General features: G+C 36.1%; 1 long non-coding RNA gene across 2 annotated transcripts; it reads left to right on the top strand.

Moving 5' to 3' along the window:
- The first annotated feature begins 272 nt into the window (after nt 1-272).
- On the top strand, nt 273-17,346 carry LOC129013164 (uncharacterized). Of its 2 annotated transcripts, none has more exons than XR_008493785.2 (3): nt 273-636; nt 1,572-1,660; nt 17,094-17,346. It is a non-coding gene; the product is annotated as an uncharacterized LOC129013164 (long non-coding RNA). The 2 variants fall into 2 exon arrangements; XR_008493786.2 differs by lacking the exon at nt 17,094-17,346 and adding an exon at nt 13,598-13,898.
- The last annotated feature ends 4,751 nt before the right edge of the window (nt 17,347-22,097 follow it).

Raw genomic sequence — 22,097 nt, 5'->3', positions numbered from 1 at the left:
GAAGTCATTCAAAGTGTCTAAGGGGATTAACGTGCATATGCATAGACAACAGAACCTTGTTCAGAACCTAAAGTCAACCACATGAAGTTGGGGATTAGAAACAGAACATCCTACAAACATATAAAAGGTAATAGTTGTTAACACAGAAGCAAACTCAAAAAAGCCTCCTGTTGAAGATCAAAGAGAATGTTGAGGAGACATAGAATGTCAATTATGTCAAAGAATATGGAAGTGTCACATGAATCTGTCAGTTTTGGGAGCTTTAAAACCACTTGTGACTGACACATTATTGCTTTCCAGGAAGTGGTAGGGATGACAAAAAAGCATATTCCAACAGGGCTTTGGAGAGGATAAAGTCCAAGAAGTACTGAAGCCAAGAGTGACTTAAATTTTTAAGAATCTTCATTTTAAAGATAAGTAGTAGTCCACATAGGAATGCATGGTATTCAATGATGATTTCCTACTTTTATTCAAGGGATAGGAACATGCTATTGTGATCAGAAAGAAAAGTCAAACAAAAAGAAGAGGCCAAAGGAAAGGATATGGTCAGAAAAAATCAAACAAAAAGAAGAAGGTGATAAAGGAAAACAGATGGTAGTGGTTCCTATCAAGATCTTAGAGAAAGAGAATATTAAGGTGATTGCAGATGAGAATGTAGGTGTAAGGACAGGAAACTGAGGGTATATACACATGATGTCTTCATAACTTCTCACAGATAAATTTCTTATTAATGTACCAGGTTTTACAGTAAAAGTTCTGAAGACTTTGATAAAAATCTACCTTCTTAGAAGACTGGAAGTGTTGACCAGGACCACGTAAAGCTATTGACAGATGACAGTGAAGACCCAGACAGAAAAGAAACTTGTTCTTTGATGCCAATCCATACAAAAGTATATTTTTTCTCAACTGGTTTTCCATATGAGAGAGAAAGAAAGTTAAATTTTAGGATCTCTTGAAGATCAGAAATTTTGAGAAAGAGAGAATCAATGAAATTCAGAATTTGGTGGAGTTGGTAAAAGATTCAGATGATTAAATGTTAGACAAGGCTATCTAACAGTAAATTATTGTCCCAGTGAGAAAAAGGGTGATACCAATCAGAATGTGGTCAAATAAAGTACCAGAATTATTGATATCAAAAAAATTAATGTGAGTGATGAAGTGGAATATTAGTGATTGTAGTCAAAGAACAAAGTTAAGATTTTAGAGATGGAGAAGCCAATAGCCACTATGGGGAAAGGATTGGAAAAGATTAGAAGTGCAGGCCATTGGTTAAGACTCCTATGGAAGAGGTGAGGCTAGGCAGCTGTATGTGTTATCATCAGGGATGGAAAAATCTCAGGATAATGAGAGGAGTGGGGCGGAAGGAAACCCTATCAACCTGGAGCCTAAGCAATTTGATGACGGAGAGGGGATGATGTAGGTGTTAGGATATAACCGGGGAGCAGATGTCAGAGTAGATTGGTTAAAGTTGACTCCAAGGAAATAAGAGCTATTTAACAGGAGGGTAGATAAATAGTGTATCAGTTTCCTAGAGTGGTGTTTCAGCTATTATTGTGTTGCTTATTCTCTAGGGAGACAAATTGATATCCAACTAATCAGAAGCTGGATGTAGTTGAAGGACTTCTTGTTCTAATTTATCTGGCTGTGTCTTCACTGAGCAGTAAACATAAATTGTATTAAAATTTGGTAAGAGATGATATTTGATGAGGGTTTTAAAAAGTGTTCAATAAAGAAGTCCCCTGGATAGGTAAAGTTATTTTAAACTCAAAGACAGAGAAATGGCATTGAAAACATTTATAGTACAAATAAACTTGTGTTCTATCCAATCCAAAATCAGTGAGCTATAAATGGTGCAGTTAACAAAACACACAGTTTAGTCATCATTTCAATTGCAAAAGGCATATTTATCAAGTGTCATTAATTTACATGATTAAGTGTCAAGTGGATGATTCATAAATTTAGGCTCATTTTACAAAGCAGACATATCTCCCAGTAGGGGTCAAGGAGCTGAGTAGGAAGAACTAGATTAAATTTGGCCTAATGTTTCAAAGAAGTTTTAGCTTTGTATCAACAATTTAGCTTGCAATTATGGTCAGTGATATATGGATCCTCTAGATATTCATCCAAACTAAAGTGACAACAGAATAATCCACCTGCATTCTTGGGGAAATGTTGCATCCTTAGGAATTTAGGATATGTCATTTAAAAATTATCATGTCATTAAAATAAAGTTGGTTTTGCCTGAAGATTAGGCCTTAGGAAGCTTGATTGAGTGAAAGGAGAGAAGAAACATGAATAAGAACACAAATAATATGAGGAGATCTCTGCATAAAATGGGAGATTTTCAAAATCTCTTTTACATCTCATCTTCTTGCAGAGGGCACACATTCTTATTAATCCAGGGTGTAATAATGTAATAGATACTCATCGAATGTTGTATTTTGCAGCATTCATCTGTTGAAAGACTTGGGCACTTTTCATTACTTTATTGTTCATCTCTCAATAGCATTTTCCAGGTTTGGGTTGATAGAATTGAATTCATGGGTTATACACAGCCAGGACCTTATGTGAATAAAATGGAGTGGGGTATTTTAAATATTTGAACTCATGCTTTTGAATTCAAGGAAATACTTTGAAGTTGTGATATTCTTGCTAAACTACTGCTCAGAACCTCAAAGGATACCTGCATTGAAAGTAGCTCTTTCATTGTCATTTTATGTCTTATTAACAGCAATTTTTTTTAAAAAAAAAGATGTACTGTGGTACATAAGAAGTTAAAATGTTATTTGCCTCACACCCCACATTTATTCTCCATCATCTTCTAGTTCTATAACGACAGCTATTGTGGTTTTACTGATATAAATTGATCAAAACAAGCATTTGATTTCAGCCAAAGCTGTCCATTAATTTTTTGAAGAAAATTCTTCTCCCTTTCCTTTCTCCCACCTTCCCTATTCCTCTCTTTCCTCCTTTCTCCATTTTTTTCTGTCAATTTTCCCTTTTTCCTGTGTAGACACTATACAGAAATGTGAAACAACGGGGAAGGAATGCAGAAAACCTACAAACTGAGATGTGTTGAATTGAAGCTGAGTAAATTGTTTGGATGGAAAAGTTTTCTGAGGACCTGAGCTCATTCTTTGCAAAGGCCCTTTTAAGTCTAGACACACACACATTTCTGAATCTGTAGAAATGATTTGTATGCTGGCCTAATCCTGGAGTGCTCTGATTATAGAATTTGGAAGTGAGGCATTTCTAAAACAAAAAGGAATGGTGAGGTCTTTGATGATGAAAACCTCAGCAAAAATAGAATGATTCAGAAAGCAAAAGCATCTGGTTTAACAAATAAGCAACTCAGAAAAGAGGCTTGTCTCATGTCACTGCTGGGCTTTCTGAAAGCCTTTTTGAATGTTTCACCAATGCACTGGTTTCCTAGGGCTGTTATAACTGGTTGGCTTAAAACAAAAAAAATGTATCCTCTCACAGTTCTCTGGGATAGCATTTGGAAACCAAGGAGTCTCAGGGCTGTACTCTCTGAAGGCTCAAGGGAAGCAATTCTCCTTCCCTCTTCTTAGCGTCTGGTAGATGCCAAAAATTCTTGCAGACATATCACCCAAATCTCTACCTCTACTGTCACGTGGTATTTTCTCTATGTTTTTTCTGTGTCTAAATTTTCTTTCTGTTTTTAGAGTTCAAATCATGGAAAAGGTCTTACTCTAATACAATATGAACTCATCTTACCTTGACAGTATCTGAAAAAGCCCTATTTGCAAATAAGATCACATTCACAGGTCTGAGAGTTTAGGTCTTCAACATACACAGCTTCTTTTAGGGGAAACACAATTCAGCCCACAGCACCTGACACATAATGTTCAGGATTTTTTTGAATCAGTTTTATTGTTATTTTTCTTGCCAGTTCGCTTAGGTTTTAGGTTTGTTTTTGTTTGGTTGTTCCTTTGTATTTAAATTGGAAGTGTGTCTTTAACCTTTCGGTTACGTGCAGATAAGTGGGATATCATTATAAATGAACATAAAAAGCAACTTTTCTTTCCACAGCAACAAAGAAAAACTTTAAGAGAAAACACTTAAAATCATGAAGCATATCTCTTTGCTTTACATCACATTTAACATTTTTTTCTCCATATCAAGGCTTTTTACCATTATTAATCTTACCATTTCTCATCTTATTTTTTAATAGACACTTTCTACATTTCAGGAAAGCACCTATTTCCTTCTTTTTCCTTATTCTTCTGATACTCAATTCTTATCTCCAAGCATTTTTTTTTCAAGGGATTGCCTTTAGAAAAAAACAATGTATTAGTCCATTTTCACACGCTATAAAGAAATACCCAAGACTGGGTAATTTATGAAGGAAGGAGGTTTGACTCAGTTCCACATGGCTGGGAGGTCTCGGGAAACTTATACTCATGGTGGAAGGTGAAGGGGAAGCAAGGACCTTCTTCACTTGGTGACAGGAGAGAGAAGAGTGAGGGAAGGAGGAACTTGCCAAACACGTAAAACAATCAGATCTCCTGAGAACTCACTCACCTGGGAGAACAGCATGGGAGAAACTTCCCCCATGATCCAATCACCTTCTACCAGGTTCCTCCCTCAACACCTGGGAATTACAATTCAAGATGAGATTTGTCCCTTTGGGTGGGGACACAAAGCCTAACCATATCATACAAGATAGTATACACCCACAAAGCATTTAAATCAAGAATCTTTTACAAATTAACAATAAACTGCTATACATCAGAGCAATATAAACGTCAGCATATAGACACATATGTATTAGCATACACAATTCCAAAAGTCTTGGTCTGAGCTATTTTAATCAAGTTCCTTAGCATCTTTCTGATTTATCCTACAAAGATTCTGAAGCTAGGATTGTGACTTTATACACAGTGTGAGTAAGCTATGTCCATTTTAAATCAAAAAGAATAAAATATTTTGGTGATGGCAACTCAGCTGCCCTACGAGATGCACCGTTTTATTCTTCACCATAGTTATTTAGCTGTTTTCAACTTGCTCCATGTTCCCCAGATCTCCTATCTAACTAGACCCTCCATCATTATCAGGGATCCTGTATTAGTCTATTCTCATGCTGCTAATAAAAACATACCTGAGACTGGATAACTTATAAATGAAAAAGGTTTAATTGACTCACAGTTCCACATGGCTGGGGGGCCTCACAATCATGGTGGAAGGCGAATGAGGAGCAAAGTCACGTCTTATATAGAGGCAGGCAAGGGAGCATGTGCAGGGGAACTCCGCTTTGTAAAGCATTCAGATCTTGTGAGACTCACTATCACAAGAACAGCATGGGAAAGGCCCATCCCCATGACTCAGTTACATCCCACCGGGACCCTCCCATGAAATGTGGAGATTATGGGAGCTACATTTCAATATGAGATTTGGGTGGGGACACAGCCAAACCATATCAGATCCCTTGTTCTAAACCTCAAGTAGAAAGTAGAAGTTGCTATACAGGAACTTTCTTCATTTCCCACCAAACAACCTGCAAATGTTTTCATGTGCATCTGTGTGCTCCCTTCTTTTTCTCTCTTCTCCCACATTCATATAAGCAAATTGCATCCACTTTTTATTTTCTACAAGCTTAACCACTGCTATGTGCTTAAACTAAATTTCTACTTTCCTCATCAACCCCCACCTTCACTCTCACCAAACAAATAAACAAACAATAAACCTATTTGTCCTTGAACATTCTCTTGTACAACAATGGAAATAATAACAACTTGTTGCCTGAGGTAGTGTTTATTAATATCCTCTTCACCCCATTGGTGGAAGAGGAATTCCTGCCCTAGAGTTATGAAGATGGTTGAGTACACTACACCCAACACTGGACAGATGAGGTCCATGGCAGCTTATTAGTGACATACACTCACATCTTGGGGGATGATGACACCGTGCTATGCAGGACCACAAATGGATTTCCCTTGGGAAATAGGTGAATAAGCAGGGGCTGTGGGAGTTAGGCTTTATAGTATTAGGAGGGTAGGGTAAACCTTGGTTCCCATAGGAAGATGTGATTGGCTTGTTTGAATGGTTCTGTGGGCTGGTAAGAAACTGAAATCTTCTACACAGATGTAAGCAGGCACTGTTCTTGGTCTCCATGATAAAGAAGGAGGTATGGCTATGATACCTTGTCCATGAGACCACAATGGCGAGATGCACTTGGGCTAGGACATTTGAGTTCATCTTGGTTTTCCCCAGATATTAAAGAACACATATACTGGGTCTTTATTTTAGACTTTATACCACAATTAGGGCATTCTTGGGTGATCCTCTTTTTTCTATTTTTCCTTTACCACACAATTATTTTGTGTACTCTGCCAACTTGAACAAAATAATAGATTTTGTAAGTTTACATCATCCCTCTCATCTCCTCATAATTTTTCTGGCTTCTGTCTGCACATCCTCTAGAATTTGACTTAGCAGCCACCTGTCCTGGGTCTAGGTCTCCTCTGTCAACTTCCCTGAGGTTGTGATAAGTGCCACTCTTGTTGCTTTCACAGCATTCTGTGTTTAACCTATCACCAAATATATCATTTTTGGGAATAATTATTTACTCCTTTTTTCCCACATTAGATTCTAAGCTTTAGATGTCAGAAACTATGTTTTGTGTATGTTTTCCCTAGTGTATGGCACACAGTAGGTGCACAGTAAATATATGTTTAATTTTTTTTTAAATGACAGTGAACTGAATATACATCTATCTTAATATGAAAAGAGCAGCATGGTTAAAATACTTAAACCCAAGTATCCAGAACACTTCTGATTTTTTTATTAGAAGTTTTCTTCCCTACCTTTTCTCATCTTGCTACTCACTAAGCTTTGTTTTCAAACAGAATCCTAGCCGGCACATCAGTGATGTATTGGTTTCCCCAGGTTCCTAGGAAGCACTTTGATCTTCATGGGACAACATTAATTCTTGCTATTGGTCTGAGAACCCAATAGAGTGGTGTAATTTATATCCGCTTTCATCCCTCTGGCAGTCCCTGGCAGCACCTGCCAGGGTATGGCTGCTGTATCAGCAAAGCAAATGGGAAGCAAATGAATGTATATTGTGGTCCCCAAAGAGAAACCTGTTACCACTGCAACTAAGCTTGACAGGTTAGAACTCCCATTTGACTCCAAAGAACATGAAATGCTCCACTACTTTTTGAAATCATTTGCTTATATGTGGCTGCAGTTCACACTTCCCAATATGTCCTTTTCCTTCATACCCCAAGGGGAAGAGAAATATGAGCCTATTCCATTCAGAGATCACTGAATAATATTTGCTGCTATCAGATTTTATTGGCTTTAGGATTGTTATTTGTTGGAAATATGTGGTGAGTCTCAAAGCCAACAACATTTCCCCAGGGTGCCCATTAGCCAGAAGGGGAGCACAGTTGTAAACAATCTGTTTTGTAAAATAGAGGTGTCTAGAAGAAGAGGAATCACAATGGTGTTTGTTGAATATTTCATGGCCTAGAATGTACAGTTTACAGACAGGGAGGGAATTATAGAGGATAGTCACACAAAAATATAATTTCTAGGAAAGGGATATTTTCTCCTTTCTGTCAATAGTTTGGTACAGGAAGCTAGAATATGAGTGAGTAGTGAGGAGAGAAAATAAATGCCATGCGTAAAATGTCAGAAGAATTAGGTTTTCAGATTCGTTGGAACGATGATCCTTTTCACTGATTACCTATGAAATGCTTTTATATTTGTGTGCTTTGTCACAGGCTTCAGATTATTTGTTTCATTTCAGTTAGTAAACAATGCCAATGGACAGAAATAGCAGTGGCACATTTTTTTTTTTCTAGAGGTAAGAACATGGCCTAAAAGAGGATGTATTCAACTCACAGGCTTTATTCTGCCATCCATGGCACCTCTAGGTTCCACAAGATAGAAAAAATCTTCAAAATTACACACCAAAGTCTGTGTGTGTGTGTGTGTATGTGTGTGTATGTGGGTGTACACATATCAAAATCTCTAAAATTACACACCAAAATGTGTTTATACATATGTATATGCTTTTATGGAATGAGTGTGCATAGCTTTAATCAGATTCTCATACCCCCTCATTGCTACTTTACCTAAATTTGTGTTACAGTTATATCGAAAGACCTAAAAGGGAGAGAGACAGAGATAGAAAGATGTAGCCAAATGGATAGAAATTCACATGACTTTGTTGATTGCTTTGCTTTGACTTTCAGCCAACATTCTGACTCTCCAGTTATGCCACTTAAATGCCTTAAATATTTGCTTATTTAAAATTATAGAAAAGATATAATTGTTTATTGTTAGTATTTTATTTTCCTTTGGTCAGTGACTTGTTTTTACTATTTTTCTTTGTATTTTTTATGCAGTGCCTTATTTCAGAAAAATTATAATTTTTCTGAAGGCCTAATGCAATTGTTATAAAATAACGCAGTTCTTCACCAGCAATGGAACAAAGTTGGACAGATAATGACTTTGATGAGTTGAGAGAAGAAGGCTTCAGACGATCAAACTACTCCGAGCTACAGGAGGAAATTCAAACCAAAGGCAAAGAAGTTGAAAACTTTGAGAAAAATTTAGATGAATGTATAACTAGAATAACCAATACAGAGAAGTGCTTAAAGGAGCTGATGGAGCTGAAAGCCAAGGCTCGAGAACTACGTGAAGAATGCAGAAGCCTCAGGAGCTGATGCGATCAACTAGAAGAAAGGGTATCAGTGATGGAAGATGAAATGAATGAAATGAAGCGAGAAGTTTAGAGAAAAAAGAATAAAAAGAAACGAACAAAGCCTCCAAGAGATATGGGACTATGTGAAAAGACCAAATCTGCGTCTGATTGGTGTACCTGAAAGTGACGGGGAGAATGGAACCACGTTGGAAAACACTCTGCAGGATATCATCCAGGAGAACTTCCCCAAGCTAGCAAGGCAGGCCAACGTTCAGATTCAGGAAATACAGAGAACTCCACAATGATACTCCTCAAGAAGAGCAACTCCAAGACACATAATTGTCAGATTCACCAAAGTTGAAATGAAGGAAAAAATGTGAAGGGCAGCCAGAGAGAAAGGTCAGGTTACCTACAAAGGGAAGCCCATCAGATTAACAGCGGACCTCTCGGCAGAAACTCTACAAGCCAGAAGAGAGTGGGGGCCAATATTCAACATTCTTAAAGAAAAGAATTTTCAACCCAGAATTTCATATCCAGCCAAACTAAGCTTCATAAGTGAAGGAGAAATAAAATACTTTACAGACAAGCAAATGCTGAGAGATTTTGTCACCACCAGGCCTGCCCTAAAAGAGCTCCTGAAGGAAGCACTAAACATTGAAAGGAACAACTGGTTCCAGCCACTGCAAAATCATGCCAAAAGGTAAAGACCATTGAGACTAGGAAGAAACTGCATCAACTAACGAGCAAAATAACCAGCTCACATCATAATGACAGGATCAAATTCACATATAACAATATTAACTTTAAATGTAAATGGACTAAATCCTCCAATTAAAAGATGCAGACTGGCAAATTGGATAAAGAGTCAAGACTCATCAGTGTGCTGTATTCAGGAAACTTGTCTCACGTGCAGAGACACACATAGGCTCAAAATAAAAGGATAGAGGAAGATCTACCAAGCAAATGGAAAGCAAAAAAAGGCAGGGGTTGCAATCCTAGTCTCTGATAAAACAGACTTTAAACCAACAAAGATCAAAAGAGACAAAGAAGGCCATTACATAATGGTAAAGGGATCAATTCAACAAGAAGAGCTAACTATCCTAAATATATATGCACCCAATACAGGAGCACCCAGATTCATAAAGCAAGTCCTGAGTGACCTACAAAGAGACTTAGACTCCCACACATTAATAATGGGAGACTTTAACACCCCACTGTCAACATTAGACAGATCAACGAGACAGAAAGTTAACAAGGATACCCAGGAATTGAACTCAGCTCTGCACCAAGCAGACCTAATAGACATCTACAGAACTCTCCACCCCAAATCAACAGAATATACATTTTTTTCAGCACCACACCACACCTATTCCAAAATAGGTCACATAGTTGGAAGTAAAGCTCTCCTCAGCAAATGTAAAAGAACAGAAACTATAACAAACTGTCTCTCAGACCACAGGGCAATCAAACTAGAACTCAGGATTAAGAAACTCACTCAAAACCACTCAACTACATGGAAACTGAACAATCTGCTCCTGAAGGACTACTGAGTACATAACGAAATGAAGGCAAAAATAAAGAGGTTCTTTGAAACCAACGAGAAAAAAGACACAACATACCAGAATCTCTGGGACACATTCAAAGCAGTGTGTAGAGGGAAATTTATAGCACTAAATGCCCACAAGAGAAAGCAGGAAAGATCCAAAATTGACACTCTAACATCACAATTAAAAGAACTAGAAAAGCAAGAGCAAACACATTCAAAAGCTAGCAGAAGGCGAGAAATAACTAAAATCAGAGCAGAACTGAAGGAAATAGAGACACAAAAAACCCTTCAAAAAATTAATGAATCCAGGGGCTAGTTTTTTGAAAGGATCAACAAAATTGATAGACCACTAGCAAGACTAATAAAGAAAAAAAGAGAGAAGAATCAAATAGATGCAATAAAAAATGATAAAGGGGATATCACAACCAATCCCACAGAAATACAAACTACTATCAGAGAATACTACCAACACCTCTATGCAAATAAACTAGAAAATCTAGAAGAAATGGATAAATTCCTCAATGCATACACCCTCCCAAGACTAAACCAGGAAGAATTTGAATCTCTGAATAGACCAATAACAGGATCTGAAATTGTGGCAATAATCAATAGCTTACCAACCAAAAAGAGTCCAGGACCAGATGGATTCACAGCCAAATTCTACCAGAGGTACAAGGAGGAACTGGTACCATTCCTTCTGAAACTATTCCAATCAATAGAAAAAGAGGGAATCCTCCCTAACTCATTTTATGAGGCCAGCATCATCCTGATACCAAAGCCGGGCAGAGACACAACCAAAAAAGAGAATTTTAGACTAATATCCTTGATGAACATTGATGCAAAAATCCTCAATAAAATACTGGCAAACTGAATCCAGCAGCACATCAAAAAGCGTATCCACCATGATCAAGTGAGCTTCATCCCTGGGATGCAAGGCTGGTTCAATATACGCAAATCAATAAATGTAATCCAGCATATAAACAGAACCAAAGACAAAAACCACATGATTATCTCAATAGATGCAGAAAAGGCCTTTGACAAAATTCAACAACCCTTCATGCTAAAAACTCTCAATAAGTTAGCTCATATATTGATGGGACATATCTCAAAATAATAAGAGCTATCTATGACAAACCCACAGCCAATATCATACAGAATGGGCAAAAACTGGAAGCATTCCCTTTGAAATCTGGCACAAGACAGGGATGCCCTCTCTCACCATAGTGTTGTATTCAACATAGTGTTGTAAGTTCTGGCCAGTGCAGTCAGGCAGGAGAAGGAAATAAAGCATATTCAATTAGGAAAAGAGGAAGTCAAATTGTCCCTGTTTGCAGACGACATGATTGTATATCTAGAAAACCCCACTTTCTCAGCCCAAAATCACCTTAAGCTGATAAGCAACTTCAGCAAAGTCTCAGGATAAAAAATCAATGTACAAAAATCACAAGCATTCTTATATATCAATAACAGACAAACAGAGAGCCAAATCATGAGTGAACTCCCATTCACAATTGCTTCAAAGAGAATAAAATACTTAGGAATCCAACTTACAAGGGACGTGAAGGACCTCTTCAAGGAGAACTACAAACCACTGCTCAATGAAATAAAAGAGGATACAAACAAATGGAAGAACATTCCATGCTCATGGATAGGAAGAATCAATATCGTGAAAATGGCCATACTGCCCAAGGTAATTTATAGATTCAATGCCATCCCCATCAAGCTACCAATGACTTTCTTCTCAGAATTGGAAAAAACTGCTTTAAAGTTCATATGGAACCAAAATAGAGCCCGCATCGCCAAGTCAATCCTAAGCCAAAAGAACAAAGCTGGAGGCATCACACTACCTGACTTCAAACTATACTATGAGGCTACAATAACCAAAACAGCATGGTACTGGTACCAAAACAGAGATATAGACCAATGGAACAGAACAGAGCCCTCAGAAATAATGCCGCATATCTACAACTATCTGATCTTTGACAAACCTGAGAAAAACAAGCAATGGGGAAAGGATTCCCTATTTAATAAATGGTGCTGGGCAAACTGGCTAGCCATATGTAGAAAGCTGAAACTGGAATGCTTCCTTACACCTTATACAAAAATTAATTCAAGATGGATTAAAGACTTAAATGTTAGACCTAAAACCATAAAAACCCTGGAAGGAAACCTAGGCATTACCATTCAGGACATAGGCATGGGCAAGGACTTCATGTCTAAAACACCAAAAGCAATGGCAACAAAAGCCAAAATTGACAAATGGGATCTAATTAAACTAAAGAGCTTTTGCAGAGCAAAAGAAACTACCAACAGAGTGAACAGGCAACCTACAAAATGGGAGAAAATTTTTGCAACCTACTCATCTGACAAAGGGCTAATATCGAGAATCTACAATGAACTCCAACAAATTTACAAGAAAAAAACAACCCCATCAAAAAGTGGGCAAAGGATATGAACAGACACTTCTCAAAAGAAGACATTTATGCAGCTAAAAGACACATGAAAAAATGCTCATCATCACTGGCCATCAGAGAATGCAAATCAAAACCACAATGAGATACCATCTCACACCAGTTAGAATGGCAATACATTAAAAAATCAGGAAACAACAGGTGCTGGAGAGGATGTGGAGAAATAGGAACACTTTTACACTGTTGGTGGGACTGTAAACTAGTTCAACCATTGTGGAAGTCAGTGTGGTGATTCCTCAGGGATCTAGAACTAGAAATACCATTTGACCCAGCCATCCCATTACTGGGTATATACCCAAAGGACTATAAATCTTGCTGCTATAAAGACACATGCACACGTATGTTTATTGTAGCACTATTCACAATAGCAAAGACTTGGAACCAACCCAAATTTCCAACAATGATAGACTGGATTAAGAAAATGTAGCACATATACACCATGGAATACTATGCAGCCATAAAAAATGATGAGTTCAGGTCCTTTGTAGGGACATGGATGAAATTGGAAATCATCATTCTCAGTAAACTATCGCAAGACAAAAAACCAAACACCACATGTTCTCACTCATAGATGGGAATTGAACAATGAGAACACATGGACACAGGAAGGGGAACATCACACTCTGGGGACTGTTGTGGGGTGGGGGGAGGGGGGAGGGATAGCATTAGGAGATATACCTAATGCTAAATGATGAGTTAATGGGTGCAGCACACCAGCATGGCGCATGTTTACATATGTAACTAACCTGCACATTGTGCACATGTACCCTAAAACTTAAAGTATAATAATAATAAATAAACAAATAGATAGAAAAGAAAGAAAGAAAGAAGCATAAAAAATCATAAAAAAAATCGTAATGATATTTACAATATTTATTAATTTTTTATGTTTACCATTTCCAGGCAGTATGCTGATTGTTTTACCTGTGGTAGCTACAAAAATCTCGTAAAATATAGAGCAGGATGCCTAGTGGAAACTGAGGCTGAGAAAGATACAACAACTTGTTGAATATCACAGAAAGAATTTGTGATTAAAGATTCACATACAGCCCTCTTCATGATTGCAGAATCTCAGCTTTCAACTACACTGATTCTCCACAGTGATGCATTTCTTGTTGTAATTTAATACAAGGAGAACATGGAATGGAAAAAATCTGACCAGCATTGCATAATATGATAAAAATAACTCATGATTAATTTAAAAGAAGTAGTGTAATTATGTATGATAGTGAGCAAGTTATTTAATAGCTATTTTCAAAGTCTGGTCATTATCAAAAAGTTTCACCAAAACAAAAATAAAATATCAGAAAACAAACATCAGCTGCCAAGAATTGTTAGCTGATGTAAAAGTAATTTGCAAATACTTTGTCCCTATGTATTTCTTCACTGGGACTTAAAAATACAATTACTCATCTATATTTTTCTGATAACTAGGAATGTTCTTGCTACATAGTTCTGGCCAATAATACATAGGGATTTTGTTTAAGATTTTGGCGATTTTTTAAATAAAGATCTGTATATAGATGGCTTTATTCTCTTCTCTAATATCTTAAATGATGCATATGTTTGCTTCAACCATATTGAAAGCATTAAGAACAGGCCTAGAGTACCACTGATAGCCTGAGTCTGACTTTTGAACCACTGAGCGAATGGCAGCAGCTACGCACAAACTGTCAACTATGTGAGAAAATAATTCTCTATAAGTTTAAGTCACTGTTAGAAGTGCTTTATGGTTCTCATGGCCTATATCATTCCTAAATGATAAATATACTCACCATATGGAAAACATTCAGATAGATATGGAATTTCAGGGAAGAAGCAAAACATATTTTTTACACATGACATGATTTTGCATGTAAAATTTTTTGAAGTATCTGTTCACAAGGTATTAGAATTAACGCATGGACTTAACAATATAACTGAGTACAAGGTCAATATATGAAAATTAATTACATTTATTTACAGTAGCAACAAATATTAAAAGTTATTATATATCAACAACATGTTAGACATCAAATATGCAGAAAAGAATCTATAAAAAAATGTCTTTTAAACTAAAACATAACATTATTTAGATAAACTAAAAAAGACAAAATAAAACATAGATCATGTTCGTGGTTTCCCAACCATGGTTCACAATAGTGAACCATAAATCACTATTATAAAGATGTTAGTTTCCCCCAATTTAATTCATAAATTAAATGAAAATCACATCAGGTTTTCTTTTGGCGGAAATTGTACAGCATATTCTACAATTTATATCCAAAGGGCCAGGAATAGCTACATCAATTTTCAAATAAAAAAAATAAAACTGAAGGACTTATACTCCCAGATTTATTGTAAAGTTACAATAATTGAGACTATATGAAATATTTGTAACAATAGATAAATATACAGATAAAACTGAAAAGAGATTGAAATGGTAGTTTGAACATATAGAGTCACCTGATTTATAGAAAAGGTATCATTGCAGTCTGGTGAGTAAAAATGCTATTTTCCATAATTGATGCTAGGTCAATTGGATAGCTATGTGGAAATAAATACATTTTTACTGTACATTACATCATATACAAAAACTAATTTCTGATGGTTTATAAAACAATAAAGATTCCAGAAAAATATGATGGAATATTCTATTCACGACCTTGAGATAGACAAATTTTATAAAACGAGTAACTATGTAGCACTAACAGTAACTATGAAGGAGAAATGATGAATAGACAAATTCTGATTTAAGGATTTCTACCTATTAAGAGAAGCAATTACAAGTATAAAAAGTAACTAATAATGTGAAACATTTGCAATACATATATCTAATGTATTAACACATCAAGGACTCATATAGAGCTTATTTATTTTTATTTATTTTTTATTTTATTTTTTTGAGATGGAGTCTCGCTCTGTTGCCCAAGCTGGAGTGCAGTGGCACGATCTAGGCTCACTGCAAGCTCCGCCTCCTGGGTTCACGCCATTCTCCTGCCTCAGCCTCCCGAGTAGCTGGGAATACAGGTACCCGCCACCACGCCTGGCTAATTTTTTTTTTTTTTTTTTTTTTTGGCATTTTTAGTAGAGACAGGGTTTCACCGTGTTAGCCAGGATGGTCTCGATCTCCTGACCTCGTGATCTGCCCGTCTGGGCCTCCCAAAGTGCTGGGATTACAGGCGTGAGCCACTGTGCCTGGTCCATATACAGCTTATTTTTAAACATCCTACATATCAATACGAAAAATCATATACTACAATGAAAAATGGTAAAAATACAATGTCACTTTATAAAAGAGAGTATTTTAATTACTCTTTAGCATAAAATTGTGGCTTAGTGTTTTTAATCATCAGGAAATATGAGTTAAAAATCATGATAGAATATTATCACACCTCTACCAAAAGACAAATAAAAGGTAGAAAATACAAAGTGTTAAGAAGAATGTGGAGCAACTGGAATTATCTCATTACTGCTGGTTCAAATGTGAATCGATACAACCTCTTGAGAAAATTGATTAACATATGCCAATGACTCAGGGTTTTCCAGTTGCAGGCATATACAAGAGACACGGACAAAAATCTTCATAGCTGTATTTCTTGCAATAGCCTATAAGTGGAAACTACCTAAATGCCTAGTAATAGTAAAATGGTAAAATTTTACTGCACACAAGGACATACTATTTTACATCGGCAAATAAATAAATAACATCCTACTAATTAACATGACTGAACACACAATTATAATGTTGCATACAAAAGGCAAGACACAAATGAGCATATACTGTACCATTTTATTTGGTTAAATTTATAAAACAGGTACAATTAATTTGTACTTTGAGAAGGCAGTATAGCGATTCAGTGACTGGGAAGGGTCATGAGAGTCTTCTGGGTTGTGTCAATGTTCTGTTTTTTTTGTTTTTTTGTTTGTTTGTTTGTTTGTTTTGAGACGGAGTCTCGCTCTGTCACCCAGGCTGGAGTGCAGTGGCGCCATCTCGGCTCACTGCAAGTTCCGCCTTCCGGGTTTACTCCATTCTCCTGCCTCAGCCTCCAGAGTAGCTGGGACTACAGGCGCCCACCACCATGCCCGGCTAATTTTTTGTATTTTTCGTAGAGACGGGGTTTCATCGTGTTAGCCAGGCTGGTCTCCATCTCCTGACCTCGTGATCCACCCAGCTTGGCCCTCCAAAGTGCTGGGATTACAGGCGTGAGCCACCGCGCCGAGCCTTGTACTGTTTCTTAAGTTAAGTGTTGATTACATGAATGAATTCACTTTGGAAAAAATAATCGAGGTGGTATCTTCAATTTTTGCACTGTTTATACATGAATGATACACTTCAACAAACAACTTATTTAAAAAGAAACAACTTATTTAAAAAGAAAGCTTTTTGGCTCTACTGTATTCTTTTTCTGTCACCCAGGAAGAAGATATGATGGTTGAAGTTACAAGGACTCCATGTTGTAACCAAGAGCCGATCTTGATCAATGGAGCTACATAAAGCATGTTGAAATGCAAAGAAAGATAGAAGGAGCCTGTGGTACTGAAAACATTGAGGATTCTCTGAACCAGCCTTGGCTACCCCACCATTTAACTTGAGAAAAAATATTTCTTTCCTCTTTAAGCTGTTCTTCTACCAAACGTATCAGTAAATAAAAATATATTAAATTAAAACAGATGTTTGAGCTTTCAGTGTTGTCAGATTGGCTACTTTGTAGAAAGAGAACAATGTTCTCTCTTTCTCTTCTGGGTCTGTTAGATTATACAGAAATGAGGTTGTTAAGAGGATATTCTCTGACATTGCCATATTAACATTTGAAATTTATCTGAAGCCTTTTTCACCCTGACTGGCCCATTTAGGAGTAGCTACTGTACAGAGTAAAGCTTTTATTACTGTGCAAACTCTATGATACTGGAACTTACTTGTGTACATTACAGTCTTTCCTATGATATTGTGAGCTTTTTCAGAGAGAGGGATCTGTCACTTTTACCATTATATTACAGTTCATGGATTAACATTGCTTTAAAATGAGTTAAATTTAATAGAACAGTGAGAATATGCCTCAGCTTCAAAATGACAGAAATCAAGTCCAACAAAATCCATGCAACTTAATGAACATTCACTGATTTGAACTAATTTAAAATAAAATTATTCCACTAAAGGAGGAAGGACAAAGATAGTGATGTGTATGGATTGTATAATTTTTAAGACACTAATAATATATTTTATGTAATTTTTATTAGACTTTATTTTTCAAACCAGTTTTAGTTCCCTGCAAAATTGAGCAGAAAGTACTGAAAGTTCTCATAAACTCTCTTTCCCCGCACTCTTACAGCCTCCCCCACTATTTAAACACCAGTGTGGTATGTCAGTTATAGTTGATGAACCTGCATTGACACATCTTTATCACCCAAAGTCCATAGTTTACACTAGGTATCATTCTTGCTGTTCTACATTCTATGGGTTTTGACAAGTGTATAACTGATGTGTATCTACCACTGTAGTATCTGACAGAATAGTTTCACTGTCTTAAAAATTTTCTGCGCTCTGCCTGTTCATCCCTCCTTTTCTCCTAACCCCTAACAACACTGATCTTTTCACTGTCACTATGGTTTTGCCCTTTCCAGAATGAAAAATAGTTGGAATCTTACAGCATGTAGCTTTTTCAGATTTCCTTCTTTCGTTTAGTAATGTGCATTTAAGTATCCTCCATATCTTTTCAATTTTATTTTATTTCATTTTAGCAGTAAGTAATATTCCATTGTCTGGATATACCATGGTTTATACATTCATTCACCTATGGAAGAACATCTTTATTACTTTAAGGTTTCAGCAATTATGAAAAAGCTGCTATGAACATTCCTGGGTAGGTTTTTGTATGGACATAAGATTTCAACCCATTTGGGTAAATATCAAAGAGCACAATTTCTCTATATTATGGTGATATGGTTTGGCTGTGTCCCCACCCAAATCTCATCTTGAATTGTAGCTTCTATAACCTCCATGTGTTGTGAAATGAACCCAGTGAGAGATAATTGAATCGTGGGGGTGATTTCCCCACTACTGTTCTCATGGTAGTGAATAAGTCTCATGAGATCTCATGGTTTTATAAGGGGCTTATCCTTTCACTTGGCTTTCATTTCTCTCTTACCTGCCACCATGTAAGATGTGCCTTTTGCCTTCTGCCATGATTGTGAGGCCTCCACAGCCACATGAACTGTGAGTCCATTAAACCTCCCTTTCTTTATAAATTCTGTCTTGGTTATGTTTTCATCAGCAACGTGAAAATGGGCTAATACATATGGTAAGATCATGCTTAGTTTCGTAAGAATCTGCTAAACTGTCTCTCAAAGTGGCTGTAGTGTTTTATAATTCTCACCATCACTGAATGAGAATTCTTGGTGCTTCACATCCTTGCCAGCACTTAGTGTTGTTAGTGCTTTGGATGCGGCCCATTTTAATAGGTATGTAGTAGTCTCTCATTTTTATTTTAATTTGCAATTTCCTAATGAAAAACAGTGTCAAACATCTTTGTAAATTTGTATTGCTTATTTGCAATCTATATATCTCTTTGGTGAAGTGTCTGTACAGGTTTTTTAAATGCATTTTTTAAGATTGGATTGTTTTTTTTTTGAGTTTTAAGAGTGTGTATAAGTTACATAACATTTTATTTTCTCTATATTAACATTTAATCTTCTTATAACTGTTTAAAAATATATTTTCTGATTGTAAAAGTAATACACACTCATTTTAGAAATATTAGACAACATAGAAGAATACGACAAAAACTTTAAAATGTAATATAGTACTAACAGATAATCATTTCTAACACACACAAAAACACACACGCACACACACAAACACACACACACATCTTTTAAAATGCAGGCTATGTATTGCCTCCAAAGACAAAACCAAATTTCTTGCCTTTATTCTTTCCTTCCTACTCTTCTATCTTCTTGATATAAAAGTGTCCAGCTTCTTTTGATTCTGGAGGCAAAGATATCATGTAACCTGGAAGAATTTACCTCTGAAAAAAGCTAGGTGGGATGTCTTTGATTTAAGGTAAGTGGGCACCTTAAATGTTCTGGGGGCAAGACGTTAAGATCAGTGTTTTGCCTTGAAAATGATGTTTCCCCTAATGACTCACATTTGCTTTAAGTATTTTATTTTGTTTTGTATTAATAACACACAGATATTAGCTTTAAAAAACAAATAAACATCAATACCTCTACATCCCCAGCACTCTTAATATTTCTCCTATTCTTCTCATAGACAGTTATGATTCTGAAGTCAGGGTATATCATTTCCAAGGAGAAGTGTATAATTTTATTACAGATCTCTGTATCAATATATAATAAACATTTTCTTTGGGACCTATTAAAACTAATTTTAATGACTTTCAAGTTTAAGAATAATTTTGCAACTTTTTTCATGCAACATTATGTTTTTGAGATTTATCAGTATTGAAACAAGTGTTATAGAGAAGGCATTGTATTTTCTCATGACAGCCATCAAAAATGTATTCCCTATAAGCATACATGATATATCTATTTTTACATATCTGAATCATGCAGCATTTTGATGTTTCAGAGGATTATTTTTCTTACCAGTATACTGCTGGCATATTTTTCAACCAAGTGCCCAGAATTACCTTAAACTGTAGATTTGGTTTCTATATTACCTTTCCTTAAAGTTATCATGGCACCATGTAGCTTTAGCTCAAGCTTCACTTTCTGATTCCATTTTACTTTGACCTGTATGGAGTATTTGATGAGTATGTTTAGGAAAACAAATAATATTCTCAATTTAAGTATTACATATTATGATCTAATTTTATTACTGGTCACTTTTCGATATTACATATATTTCATGTTTTCCAAGATATTTCAATGTATGTAAGCAGATCAAATTTATTAGCATCTATTGGACACAGCAGGTACATTTAACTGCTCATTTAAGAGTAAATAATCTAAAACATGAAACATAATACATTCAGCTAAATGGCATATTCATAATGTATCAAAACAACTAAGAAAGAAATTTGTATTAATGGATTAAAGTATATCAGGGTTGAATTAACCAGAGAGTAATTTGAGTTAATATATCTGGATACCAGTGAAACTCCCCCATGTCTTTTCCAAATTATACACTGTCGGCAGATTACGCCAGAGGCAATGAAGAATCATGGAGTGTTGTTTTCTGAGCTGTAACAATTAAGGTCGAGATTCCCTAGCCTTGCATTTACAAGCCTTCATGATGTAAATGGGATTTGCCTTTTTAAATGCTACCTTATTTGCGTTTATATATACTAGACCCTAGCCAAATTGACTTGTTTGTAATTTCAGCAAATATCCCTTTCCCCACATGTGTGCTTTAGCTCTTGATTTTCCATCTGTCTGTAAGTTTTTTCCCCCACCATATTCTCTTGTCTATTCCCTTGTCTTATGCAAGTTTCTGTCTGAATACTAAGTCCTCCCTCATGATTATTTACCTCCTCCTCCTCTTCCCTCTTTTAGAATAATGAATTTAATCTCTTATTAATAAAGCACTTGATTTATGTCAGCTTCCATGCTGGGTTCTAAGCATATAAAAAACAAAACATGTTGGAGAATGTAGCAGAATAGAGAGTTTTTTTTAATGAATCAATAATAATGTAAGATGATTAAGTGCAATGACTCAGATAAACACAGCTTCCACGAGAACATAAACAAGTAGGACAAATTCTGTCCAGGGGCACCTAGGAGACACTTTTCTATCTGCTAATATTTTAATAGTTATTAAACAGGAAAATTATACAAAATATGCTTGAGTGGAGTTGATTTTTCCATAGTTCCTTCTCTTGCTCTTTCATCCCATATGTCCAAGTGGCGAGCCTAGCACAAAACCTGACATACATAAAGCTGTAAATAAAGATGTGGTGAATTAATAACTTCATTAAAAAATGAATGATTTGCTAAAGTATCTAACCATAGTGGTAAGATGTTTTAAGAATGCTTTCTCTGTGGAGTACAGATCTAAGCAGAGAAGTCAGAATCAATCTTGACAGCTGTTCTCTTGAAATCGAGCCTTTGTAATACAGCCACATGTACCCACGGGCAATCTCTCTAACTAAACAGCAATATCTTATCATTAGGATGGCCAACTGTTGCACCTTTCTGTCCTTGAGAGCATATAGGACAGTCCACAGTGCACATATGTTATTCAATAAAGAAAGCTTTGAGAAAGTTTTGGTTGAAATCAGTACCACGGCATGAAGTATTGGTAAGGTCTTCCCCATGTGGTGTGATATATTTGCAAATCTTAATTTTTAGAAATCCAGCAGATTCCTAGTTATATTCTCCGTTCATGATAGATGAAACTCCAATAGCAATTTGTATTGGTAAATTGTCACCTTTATGGCCACTAAAATTTATGGAGTATTTA

This window comes from Pongo pygmaeus, chromosome 15, assembly GCF_028885625.2.
Source record: "Pongo pygmaeus isolate AG05252 chromosome 15, NHGRI_mPonPyg2-v2.0_pri, whole genome shotgun sequence".
NCBI lineage: Eukaryota > Metazoa > Chordata > Mammalia > Primates > Hominidae > Pongo > Pongo pygmaeus.
The sequence above is the reverse complement of the archived record's forward strand: the minus strand, read 5'-3'. Positions and strand labels throughout refer to the sequence as shown.